This window comes from Peromyscus leucopus, chromosome 15 (genome assembly GCF_004664715.2).
Source record: "Peromyscus leucopus breed LL Stock chromosome 15, UCI_PerLeu_2.1, whole genome shotgun sequence".
Classification (NCBI taxonomy): domain Eukaryota; kingdom Metazoa; phylum Chordata; class Mammalia; order Rodentia; family Cricetidae; genus Peromyscus; species Peromyscus leucopus.
This window is the reverse complement of record NC_051076.1, coordinates 58,378,575-58,391,674: the sequence shown is the minus strand read 5'-3', so window position 1 is coordinate 58,391,674 and position 13,100 is coordinate 58,378,575. Positions and strand designations below refer to the sequence as shown.

Here is a 13,100-nt window from a genome sequence, read left to right as displayed (position 1 = left end):
AACACATGCAAGAAAACTGAAATAACTTTTTATATACCATCTTACCACAGTGCAAAAAACAAAAACAATAACAACAACAAAAAACTAAAGCCCAGCAGCACGAGAAATACAGAAAATCAATGAACTCATGGAAATCAACCAATATAATATCAAATGGTTAATGGGTCATTGAAGAAATCAGGGTGGAAATGACAATTTCCTAGAATCAAATGAAAACGAGAAGACATTGTACCACAATCTGCGGGATATAAACAAAATAGTGACATGAAGGAAATGTCTACCTAAAATTGCCTACATCAAAACCAGAGATTATCAATAAACAACTTGATGATATGCCCACACATATTAGAATAACAGGACACCCCAAACCTCAAATCAGTAAATGAAAAATAATGAAGAGAAGGGCAGAAGTTAAGAAAACAGAAATAAAATGAACAATACAAAGAAAAGAATCGGTGACACAGATGGCCAGCTAGGTAGAGAAAGGGAGGAAGGAAAGTGACGGAGGGACAGAGATGCAAGGAGTAAGAGAGGAAGAACCCAAATGAATAAAGAGGAAACATTAGCAATGAAATCCGGAGGTTAACTGGACACACTTTGAACACTTTAAAATACTAAAGAAGACACTATAATATGGAAATATCTCACCTCTCACTGGTCAGCAGAATTAATATTGTGAAAATGGCTGATTAGCAATGAATTGGAAAATCTACAAAATACAGGTCCATTTCTAGACACATTGAACCTACTAAGCCAAGAGACTCTAAATCACATGAGCAGACCTTTAACAATCAAGAGTAAAACTGTAATTCAAAAGTCTCCCATTCATAAAGGAGCACGGGTCCGAATGATTTCTACCTTTATCCTTAAAGAAGCACTAGCAGCAGCGCTCCCCAAATTACACCATAAAATAGAAACAGAAAGAAACCACCGAATGCTACACCAGTGTTACACCGACACCACGACCAGATATGGAGATGTGAGGGCAGAGGGTAGCATGAGAGATCACTCCCTGAAGAATGTGAATGACTAAATTGTCAATAAAAAAAAAAAAAAACTTAGAAACTCAATTCAGCAACATCTAACAATGACAACTTACAGTGGTCAACTTGTCTTTATTCTGAGGATACAAGGATGGTTCAACATACACAAATCAATCAAGTAAGGCAGAAGACAGGTTGACTTAAGAACAGACATCATACAACTGTCTCAAAGATGCAGGAATAAAAGCCTTTGAAAAGTTCAACACATTGTCAGGATAAAAGCCCAGAGGAACTGAGAACAGAAAGGATGCATCTCAACATAACAAATGCTATATCCAGAAAACATACAGCCACATTTCACCTAGGAGGGAAAAACTGAGACCATTTCCTGGAACCCTGGACAAGAACAGAGCATCCACTTTCTCCACTCATATTCATTAGAGCACTTGAAGAAATAAGCAAAAATAATATATTGCCAAAGAAATAGATAAAAAAAGAAATTCAAGCTGGTTGGTGGAGGCGCACGCCTTTAATCCCAGCACTCAGGAGGCAGAGCCAGGCAGATCTCTGTGAGTTCAAGGCCAGCCTGGGCTACCAAGTGAGCTCCAGGAAAGGCGCAAAGCTACACAGAGAAACCCTGTCTTGAAAAACAAAAAACAAACAAACAAAAAAATCTTTTTAAAAAAAGAAATTCAAATAGTAAAAGGAGCCATCTTATCCCCATTTGTAGATGATATAAGCCTATAAATAAGAGGCTTTAATACTCCACCCAAAAACTCTTAGACCCAAAAAGCACTCCATAAATGTAATGGGATATGGAATCAACATATAGCATCAGCACTTGCCTGGATGCCAAGAACAAACGTGCCAAGAAAATCAGGATAACCATCCATTCACAGCAGCTTCAATAGTACTTAGGAATAAACCTAACCAAGGAGGTGAAAAGCTCTACAATGAAAACTTTAAAACCCTAGAAAAAAATTGAACAAAATATTAGAAGACTGAAAGACTTTCCATGCTCATGTATCAGCAGAATAGGAATCTTCATAAAAATTCCAAAGACATTCTTCATAGAACAACAATAATGAGAAAAAAATCTTAAAATTCATATGGAAGCACAAGAGGCCCCAGATAGTGAATAAGCAATTGAGCAAAAAGAGCAACGCAAGATGCATCATCATATCTGATTTCAAATTATACTAGACGGCCACAGTGACGGAAACAGCATGGTGCTGGCCCGAAAGCAGACATGCAAACTAAGGGAGCAGAACGGAAGCCCCAGACTCAATACTCCATACATACAGAGTTTCAACAAAGGAACCACAAATAGACCCTGAAGAAAAGGCAACCTCTTCAACAAACAGACACCCACATGTCGGAAGAACGAAACTGGGTCCCTCTGCCTAATGCTACACAAAAGTCATTTCGAAAGGGATTGAAGATTTTATTTTTAAGATTGGAAGCTGACGCTGCTATAGGAAAGGAAAGGCAAAATGCCCCAAGGTATGGACAGAGGCAAGGACTGCCTCAAAAGGACTCTAATGTCACAGGAACGAACTGCAAGAACTGACCAATGAGATTGCATGAAACTGAAAACAAACAAAAGCCATTTCTCCACAGTAATGGCCACAGCCAGCAGAACTGGGCCAGCGGCAGAACAGAAGAGCCTGGCAACCATACATCTAGTAGATTAGTACCCAGAGTCTATAGAGAACTAAACCAGTCAAATGCCAACCCTCCAACAAGAAATGGGCTGATAACTGTTGAAGCACAAATAATAGATAGATATGTGAAAACTTGTCCACCAGCCTTAGTCTCCGAGGAAATACAATTTCAAACTACACGAAGATGCCATCCCGTCCCCGTGGAAAGGCTATCATTAAGAAAACAAATAGTGGGGCTAGAAAGATGGCTCAGCAGTTAAGACACTGGCTGTTCTTCCAGAGGTCCTGAGTTCAATTCCCAGCAACCTCATGGTGGCTCACAACCATCTGTAAACCTATAATGAGATCTGATGTCCTCTTCTGGCATGCAGGATACATGCACACATAATAAATAAATAAATCTTGAAAAACAGAAAGAAAGAAAGAGAGAGAGAGAGAGAGAGAAAGAACGGAGGGAGGGAGGGAGGGAGGGAGGGAAGGGGAAGGAAGGAAGGAAGGAAGGAAGAAAAAGAAAGAAAGAAAGAAAGAAAGAAAGAAGAAAGAAAGAAAGAAAGAAAGAAAGAAAGAAAGAAAGAAAGAAAGAAAGAAAGAAAGAAAGAAAGAAAATAAATAAAAAGCAACCACAGATGGTGACGATATGGAAACCCTTGGACACCTGCTGATGGTAATAAAAATCAACCCGGCCACTATGGACAGAGTATAGAGCTTTCTAAAGAAAGCTAGAACTAGAGTTGCCATATGCCCTGGCTGTGATGCTCCTGGGAAAATGCCTGCAAGAGTATATGTTGGCACACCACAAACCTGCTTGTACATGTTTGTTGTGGCACTATTCGCAATGACCAAGTGATGGGAAGGATAAGAAAATGTATTATATGTATACAGCGGAGTCTTATTAAAAGCCCACACGGTGGAATGAGAGAATTGACTGTCACAAGCCTTCCTCTGACCTCCATATATGTACACCGCAACACACAATCCCTGCCCCCTCCAATCAATAACTAAATATGCATTCTTTAAAAAACAGGATTTCATCATTCTCACGCTAGGGAAACTAAAGTAAGAGAATCTCAGTCTGGCTGCCTGGTTATCTGCCAGAGCTTCCGCCTGTTTTAAAGGCAGGCTCACCTGGAAGAAACTGACCTCTCTGAGGAGGCTCCGAACGATGGAGGGTGGGAGAGCAGGGTGAAACTAGTGCTCTCAGCACCAGTCACTAAATCCCCGCTCACAGCAGCTGATTTCAGTCCTGGCGGCAGAAGGCTGCCAGGCACATTTGCTTAGTGGTGAAGAAGCCATGTCACATCCCTCATTTACCACAGCCTCACACTGAGGCCACAACTAGAGAGCTGGGATCACAGAGCCCACTGTGCCCTTGGAGAATTTTTCCTTTTATAAAGTTAGAACGTCGGTTGTATATGTCTGTTAGAATTATTGACAGACTTTAATACTGATGTCCTCTGAAAAGGAATTGGCACAATGCTCACAAAATGGAAATCCATTACGTTAGAAAATATTTTGGAAGATAGTCCCAGAATTGAGATTAGAATATGACTCTGCCGACACCAGAACTCTTAGAAATCAAAACATCAGTATAATGATTTAAAATATAATAATGGGTGGTTGCATCACCAGAACACTTTAATTATGTGTGCTCCAGTGCAAAGAAACACCCCGTAGCAGTGGTACCAGGGGCCCTTGGTCTGGTGTCCAGTGAACTCTGTAAGAGCCAGTTTATATACCGAGCAGATAGACAGGGCTGTCCTGCAGCCCTTTGCCTCATCTCCCACCCACTGTCTCCTTAGCATTCATGCATTCCCAGAGCCCTGTCCACATATATAAATTGCTCACAGACCACTGGCATTAATTGGTAATAATCTTATTCGGTCATATTCCTTCCCACATATGACTACTGCGGAGAGCTTGTCCAATTAAAGTGTACAGCTCTGGGAGGTTGTGTATTTCACTGAACTTCAGGGCATTTTTTATCACGTCTTCCAAAGTCACACTCTCATTAGTAAGCATTTCTTTTCTCTCTTCCCAAAACCTAGCAACCACTAGCCAAATTCTGTGTTTCCAGATCTTCCTGTTTTAGATATTTCATATAATGGATGTGCCATAATGTGTGGCCCACTGCAACTGGATTTTTCTCCACTTCGTATATATTTTTTAATTAACCTCTACCAAAATGTGCATCGGTGCTTCCTGACTTTTCATGGCTCAGTAATACCATTGCATTCGGTCACCATCTCATATTCTGTTCAACTTCAATCGACGGACATGTGGGTTGTCGATGTAGTAAACTAAAGATGTTCCTTGATGTCTCATTGTCCCACTGAAAACTGTTGTCACAAATAAAAAGTGCATTTACTGGAGCTAACTTGCTGTCTTGGTTTAGCTTTCCCTGTTGCTGTGATATGTGATAACATACCCTAACAATAGCAATGTACGTGAGAAAGGGTTTAGTTCAGCTCACAGTTTGAGAGCACAGTCTCTCAGGTGGGAAGTGCTAGCTGCAAGAGTTGGGGAAAGCGCCAAGTTGTATCCATAATTAGGAGGAAGGGAGCAATGAATCTTTGTGGACTGCTAGCTCGCTCTGTTTTATTTAGCACAGGACCCTAGCCCAAAGAATGGTGCCACCCTTCCTTAGGATGGGTCTTCTCACCTGAATTAACATACTTCACCTCTTATAGGCATGACTAGAGGCTAGTCTAATCAAAATAATCTCTCACAGGCATGACTACAGGCTAGTCTAATCAAGATAACCCTCACAGGCATGAGTAGAGGCTAGTCTAATCAAGGTAACCCTCACAGGCATGACTAGAGGCTAGTCTAGTTGAGATAAATCCTCACAGGCATGACTAGAGGCTAGTCTAATCTAGATAATCCCTCACAGGCACCACCAGTGGCTAGTCAAATTGAGATAACCCCTCCTGGATGTGCTTAGAGGCTTGTTTCCTAGGAGATTCCAGATCCTGTCAAGTTGATACAAACCCACCAAGGAGCATGCCTTAGCCTAATCTTCATTAAACATATTCAGAACACTAAGACAAAAACCATCTAATTAATACAAAGCCTACCTTGTAATAAAGTGCTGAAAATCTCATGTACACAAACTGGGCATTTTGTAAACATTACAGGATCAGAATCATAAAACACAACAACCCGGAACCCCACTGGTAGCACAGTTCATTATAGACTATCAGTCATTTCCCCTCCCACTTCCATGTGTGACTGGGAGCTAAAGGTTCCCATCGCTGCTCAGCATCGCCTGAGCACATTGCACTGTGTATATTGCTAGCTCAGGAAAACACCAAACTTCAAAACTCCAAGTCTGGTTTCTGTAGCATTCACCGATAACAACATCTGGAATGATAGGAAAATCTGTCATGTTAGAGATCATTTATGTTATAAACAATGCTGCCATGAACATTTGTGTACAGTTTTCTGTGTGGATATATTTTTTTTCATTTTTTTCTAGGGCATCTTTAGCTAGGCAAGAGACTCCCGGATCAACAGCGATGCTGTCATCGTTCTTAGCAACAGTAAACTGTTCCAAAGTTACTGCACTATTTTACATTCACACCCCTAACTCAGGAAGATTCTGTTCTTGACATTTTCCCTATAAGCTTTTGTTTACTATGTTTTTTTTATTTTGTTTGTTTGTTTGAGATACAATAGCCCTGTCTGTTGTGGGAATGGTGTCTCACTGTGAGTTTGATCTAACTTTCCCTAATGAAAAGTGATACTGATGGTATTTTCATGCACTTGTTTGCATCTTGTTTGGAGAAACATGCATTCAAATGACTTTTTTTTTTTTTTTTTTTTTGGTTTTTTGAGACAGGGTTTCTCTGTGTAGCTTTGCGCTTTCCTGGAACTCACTTGGTAGCCAGGCTGGCTCAAACTCACAGAGATCCGCCTGGCTCTGCCTCCCGAGTGCTGGGATTAAAGGGGTGCACCACCACTGCCCGGCTCAAATGACTCTTTTTAATTCAACACACCGTCTTTTGTTGATAACCCATGAAAGTTATTTGTTTACCTTTTCTTTACTTATGGAGAAAACCTGTTCCTCTGAGGTACTGGTAGCCCAAACTAGCCTTAAATTCCCTGTCTCCTAGCCTCTACTTCCCAAGTGCTGGCATTACAGCCACCATGTCCAGCTTTCTAGTCATCCTTGATAGTATCTCTCTAAACACAAGAGTTATTATTATTATTATTATTATTATTATTATTATTATTTAATAATAATTATTTAACTTTTCTCTTTCTGTTGTTGCTCATGTTTTTAGGGAAATATGTAAGAAAACCATAGCCTAAACAGGAAGTAAAGATTCACTCTTGTGTCTTCTCATGGGAGTTTTATGGTCAGGCTTTTTTTTTTCCCAATACAGGTTTTCTCTGTGTAGCCCTGACTGTCTTAGAACTCATTCTATAGACCAGGTAGCCTCGAACCTCCAGAGACCCACTTGCTTCTGCCTCCCAAGTGCTGGGATTAAAGGCGTGCACCACCACCTCTATGTCTTTCTCCACGAGATATTAGTAAAACAACCATAACAACTTTGTCAAAGTTAAATTATAGAGTCTGCCCGGCTGGTCTAGCTTTTATGTTTAGGTTAAAGGTCTTTTATTTTTTAAAAGCCAGAGCACAATGCTAATTCTGGAAAAGTGAGGAACGGGAGGAGATACACAGAAGACTAAACTCTCTCTTGAGAGATGGCATAGAGGGTAACAGGTGTCCTCTCATCAGTCTACTGCTCTTCCCTCTATAGGTCTGTGGCCAGATGGCGTCTCTGAAGAGAGAAGGCTGGCGGTGTTGCCGGCTCCAGGCCCTCCTGTGCTGGGGGTAGGCTCGCTCCTCCCAGCCCTTTCCCTTCACTGGGTGACCAATACCATTTGCCACTTCTACTCCCAAATCCAGGGAGCAGACAAACAAACCAACACATTGTGTTTCACAATCAGAAAAACGGTGCCATACATTCCTAATCTACTATGCGACTTATTTCCTTGTTAGGCATTACTACTTCCCCAATTCTGTACTCCTCGAGGTGGTGAAACTCTACCCTTTCCCCAAGGTAGTCTGAGTGTTTAGTAAATGACTGACCTGCAGGTATCTGAATAAGACGGAGGAAGACTCCAGCGTTGCCTTGGTTTTTTTCCCTCTCACTGACATTCTTGCCCCTCCCTGGAACAGAATTACTGTAACATTCTTTCCTTTCAAGCAAATGTTCTGCTCAAATTCTGAAGTTCCAGTGATGTGGTTAGTGGTTGGCTGGTCAAGCGGGGATGAGTTCAAGTAGCTATCATGTCAGTCATTATTCTTGTAAATAATCAACTGCAGAAAAAAACACTCCTTACTCTCAGCTAATCTTCAAATGTGATAAAATATGCGAGGGCTTGGTTTTGTCTTGCCTGCCCATGAGAGGTAACTGGGAGGGTGGTTCTCCTGATGTACCCACAAGACAGTCTGTCTGCCCACGGTAGACTGGTAGATTGTGTAGGTCGGGACGTAGTGGTTGTGTCTGTCCTGAACATGTACGAGCTGTTGTACATTATTCCCTAAACAATACCATACAAAAAATTTTTATAGTATTTACATCTTGTATACATTATAAGTAATATCGAATACACAAGAGGATGTATGAGAGTAATCCATAAATACTGTTGGATGAAGAAAAACAAAACAAAACAAGAACACAGCTCTTACTTCAAAGGCAATAAGAGATCATTTATTCTGGAGCCAAATATTAGTGACCATGGCCCAGGAGCATAGAGCCAGGTTTCTCAAATTTCATGATTCTGTGTGGCCATGGCTTCATGAAAGTTTTATAGTAACCAAGAAAGAACTAAGAAAGTTAAAAATCAACACTTTTCAAATATCTTGGTAGAAACTCCAGTGGGTTACTGCAAAGCAGGGCACCCTGCTCTGGGGCTCCGATGCTGTCTGTGGACATTCTCGTCTCCTGGATTGATGCAATTCTGGGACCTGTTAACGTACCCCAAAAGGTTTCGCACAAATCGCAAGGACATTAGGTGAAAGACAAAAGTGGGCAAGGAATAGAAATTAAGGAGGCTAAAGATACTTCCCCCAAAATGTAACCAGGCTCTGGACCTGCAGGACCCCAAACTCTGCAGTTCTCACCAGCCTTCTTAGAATGTTCAGTGTCTTTGGGGGAATTTTAGTCACATGATCCATTAGTATCTAATGAGTTTGAACCAAATCTCAGCCCATGGTGGCACTGAAGAAAAGCTTTATGTAGTGCAGAGTGAAGCCTGACGAACTGGGTATAGATGCTTTTCCTGTCCTGTGGTCTTCAGCTTTTTATTGAAGAAAGATAGTACACTCATTCTGCCAGCTCTTGCTGGCAAACTAGTTCTACAGTATTGGAAAATAATAACGATATTTTACCTCACCACTTGGCATTCACCCATGCATATCTACGAGCACAGACTTTGCCTAGCAATACTCCAGAGTTAAAAACTGGATTATAGTAGTACATAATAACACTTAATAAGTCATTCTCTTTTGTGAAACATACAATTATGTTAAAAAAAATCTATTTAAGGGGGCTGGAGCCTCAGCTCAGCAGTTAAAACCATTGGCTGCTTTCCCAGAAGACCTGGATTCAATTCCTAGCACCCACATGGTGGCTCACAGCAGCCTGCAGCAGCTCCAGTCCCAAGGGATTCGATGCCTTCTTCCGACCTCCTCAGACACCAGGTGCATAGACATATATGCACACAAAACTTTCTTATACATGAAATAATAAAATAAATAAATCCAAAAATTAAATGTTACAAACACTTAAAAACAGGACAATTAAAAATAAAGCAAAAAAATGTTTGGGACATTTTATGTTTTAAGGGTGAAGAAACAATAACAAGAAATTATGCTTAGATACCAAGGACTGTTTCTAGCCATTCTTATTCATAATTTTGTTATTATGCCAGTCACTGGTCTTGTCTGCATGTAATTGATGTGTTCAAGATTAACTTGCTTGTTCTCCTAGAAGCTTTCCTTCATTCTTGCCATTTTCTCAGAAAGAAAATCAAGCAACAAAGAACTTTTTAAATATAACTCTTACATAGCACAGCCAAGAGGCAAACCTAGGTTTGAAAATGTACCTATGAAAATAAAATCTATGAAAACAAAAACATGTTACAGTCAGTAAGTTCACCGAGACATGTGGTAGTGTTCATAGTAGTGTAATAACAAAGGAACTGATGGAGGAGGTGGGGATGGGGGGTGGGGTGGGGGGAAGGCTGGGGGCGGGAGGAGGGAGGAGAGCGGATCTATGGTTGGTTGTAAAATGAATAGAAATTTTTTTTTTTTTTTTTTTTTTTTGGTTTTTCGAGACAGGGTTTCTCTGCGTAGCTTTGCGCCTTTTCCTGGAACTCAATTGGTAGCCCAGGCTGGCCTCGAACTCACAGAGATCCGCCTGGCTCTGCCTCCCGAGTGCTGCGATTAAAGGCGTGCGCCACCACCGCCCGGCTGAAATTTTCTTAATTAAAAAAAAAAAACAACTAAGGAACTGAAACAAGCTCTAAATTCCTCCCTTAAAGAAAGAGATAAATCATAGTATGTCTGCATGAGGAAATAATAAAGCACAGCAAGATGAATGAAGCTCTCTATGACATGAGCAATCTCACAACCTAGAGAAGTCTCATACAATGCAGAATATGCTGTGTGACCCCATCATAAAAACAACCTCCCTGTTCATACTTTTCCTGGTCCTTCCTCTCTCACAGAACTGACTCTGGCCAACCTCCTAGGATTAACTTCCACCTACTGGTTTCCTATTTTTAAGTAAATCCTCAGGAGTACTATACATTTCTATGAAGAATCACATGGTGGTTTTTAAATGATAATGCCTTTGGGTATGACATCAAGGAGATAAAGGAAAAGAAAAGGGCTGGCAGAGCCGGCTCAGCTTGTAAAGGTGCTTGCTGCCAAGCCCGATGCCCTCTGTTCAATCCCTGGGTCCTCTGTGTCAAAAGAAGAGAACAAGTTGCCCTCTGGCCTCCACACATGTGCTGTAGCATGCATGCACCCTCCACGACATACACATTAAAAAAAAATAATGTTGGCCAGGCAGTGGTGGCACACGCCTTTAGTCCCAGCACTTGGGAGGCAGAGGCAGGCAGATCTCTGTGGCCAGTCTGGTCTACAGAATGTGTTCCAGAACAGGCTCTAAAGCTATACAGGGAAATCTTGTTTCAAACCCCCCTCCAAAAAAATTTTTAAAGAGGGCGATAAAATGTTTAATTTCAACATAAACTTTAAGGAATGTGGAAATAAAGATATAAAATAATTACAACTTATAACTAAGATTTTATTCTTAAAATATAAAAAAAACTTCTGTGGAAATCATTCAAAAATATCAAATAAAGCAATGAACAAATAAGCAGATAGAAAGAGAAGAAATGAAAATGCTCATTTCTAGGAACTGTTGCATGCGTTGGGATCCCTAGACAACAGCTCTGAGACGGAGGTTTACCTGTGACTTGCTTATCTGAGGCTGCCATGAGGAAGAGTATCTATATGGGAGGACCAGGGCTGAGCAGAAATAAACTGATCTGGAAATCCAACACTCCAGATACTCTAAACGTTGGTTTCTCAACTTGTGGGTCATGACCCCCTTATAGGTCAAATGGTTTGCCCCTTAGGCAAACAGGGGTTGCCTAAGAACATCAGAAAACACAGATATTTACAATGAGGTTCATAGCAGTAGTAAAATTACAGTTATGAAGTAGCAATGAAAATAATGTGCTTTCTGTACTCTGGGAATATGTGTTGCTACCACTGGTTAATAAAGAAGCTGCTATGGCCTGTGTCAAGGCAGAATAAAGCCAGTTGGGGAATCCAAGCACAGAGACAGGGAGAAGAAGGGGGAGAAAAAGGTGGTGTCAGAGGAGAGACACTGTGAGCCACCACCCAAGATGCAAGATGTAATGAGATACAGGTAAAGCTGCAGGACACATGGCAAAACATAGACTAATAGAAATGGGTTGAATTAAGTTGTAAGAGCTAGGTAATGATAAGCCTGAGCCATGAGCCAAACAGTTTATAATTCATAAAAGCCTCTGTGTGTTTATTTGGGACTGAACTGCTGTGGGACCAGGCAAAACAGAAACTTTCATCAACAGTAATTTATGGATATGAGAAACTGTGTTAGAGGGTTGCAGCATCAGGAAGGTTGAGAACCACTGTTTTAAGCTGTCCCTATAAGGTGTCCCCAGTTGATTAAACTGAACACTTGCATCCCTGCATCAACCAATCAGAGGACAAGAAGACCACCTTAAGTGAGACAAAAACACTTTGTGTTCATTAAAAACACAGATTCCAAGGGTGCACCCTCTGATCAAACGCATATACTCAGTCTTCAAGGCCTGGATAGTTTGTAAACATGCCACTTTCTTGTACCACAGTTAAGGAGTCTGCCACGAGGATGCCATCCACTCAATTTGCTTTGTCTTCCAGGATCTTTTATTTCAAACAGGGTGTATGTGGCTGTGCTTGGATAGCTCTGGTTGCCTCACTCCTTTCAGAAAGCATAGATTTTAAGTCTGTTTCAATAAGTCAATAGTACATGTAGACTGATGATGTTTTTATTGGAAGGCTAGATTTGTGGATGTTTGCTACTGACATTCCCCATATGTTTTTCCCTGCTTCTTACAAAATAGACTATGATGTTTTAACTTTCAAACTGATTTTTTTCTACTTTACTAGGAGCAAATACATTTCCATTAAAAACTATATTTCTTTTTACCTACTGAAAAGAACATGTAACCATTGCAGTTCCCATTTTTACTTGCTTGAAGAAACAAAAAAAAGAAGAGAAAAAAATGTGTTTTCTGAAAATATGAATATAAATCCAGAGGAAATGTAATAAGAGCTAAAACTTGTCCTGTGAGAGTAAGAAAATGGAAATTTTTAGTCGATACAGACAGGAAAGATTTCTTTAAACATGGATATAGTTTATTTTAAAATATTTACCTGCTAAGTCAAGAAATGGGTGTGTTTGTATTCTGGTGTATAATTTACTGAATTACTTACAGAAGTGAAAATATAAATACAAAGTTTACATTTAAACTGCAAGGAAAGAAAAAGTATTTTAGATATGCCATATTTATTTTAGATCATTTTTGAGTCGTTTAAATAAAAGACTACACCTTTAAATGGGAGGCTAATTGCAGGAGTGTGAAAACAACCCTGTAGTGAACATGTGTATCCGTGGAGATTGTGAGGAAAGAAGAAAGCAGGACGCAAAGGCCTCACATGCTCCATCTCTGCCTTAGAGACTATGGCTGGTGGCACAGGACGCTTTGAGCACACTGCTAGCAGGAAGGCAGAAGTGTGCTCGGTGTCTATTCTAAGACAGCAGTAAGACGGGGTGGGAGGTGGTTTTTCAGAGAGGGCAATTATAAATTAATTTTGGGAGTGAAAAAATATGATTTCCGA

At 40.5% G+C, this 13,100-nt stretch overlaps 1 protein-coding gene across 1 annotated transcript in view; it reads right to left on the bottom strand.

Moving 5' to 3' along the window:
• Positions 1-7,830, bottom strand: part of LOC114696940 (zona pellucida sperm-binding protein 3 receptor-like) — a 45,643-nt gene extending 37,813 nt beyond the window's left edge. Inside the window, exon 1 of the mRNA XM_037211454.1 lies at positions 7,743-7,830. The gene's annotated coding sequence lies outside the window, so the exon portion shown is untranslated. The remainder of the gene's footprint in view (positions 1-7,742) is intronic.
• Between the last annotated feature and the right edge of the window lie 5,270 nt (positions 7,831-13,100).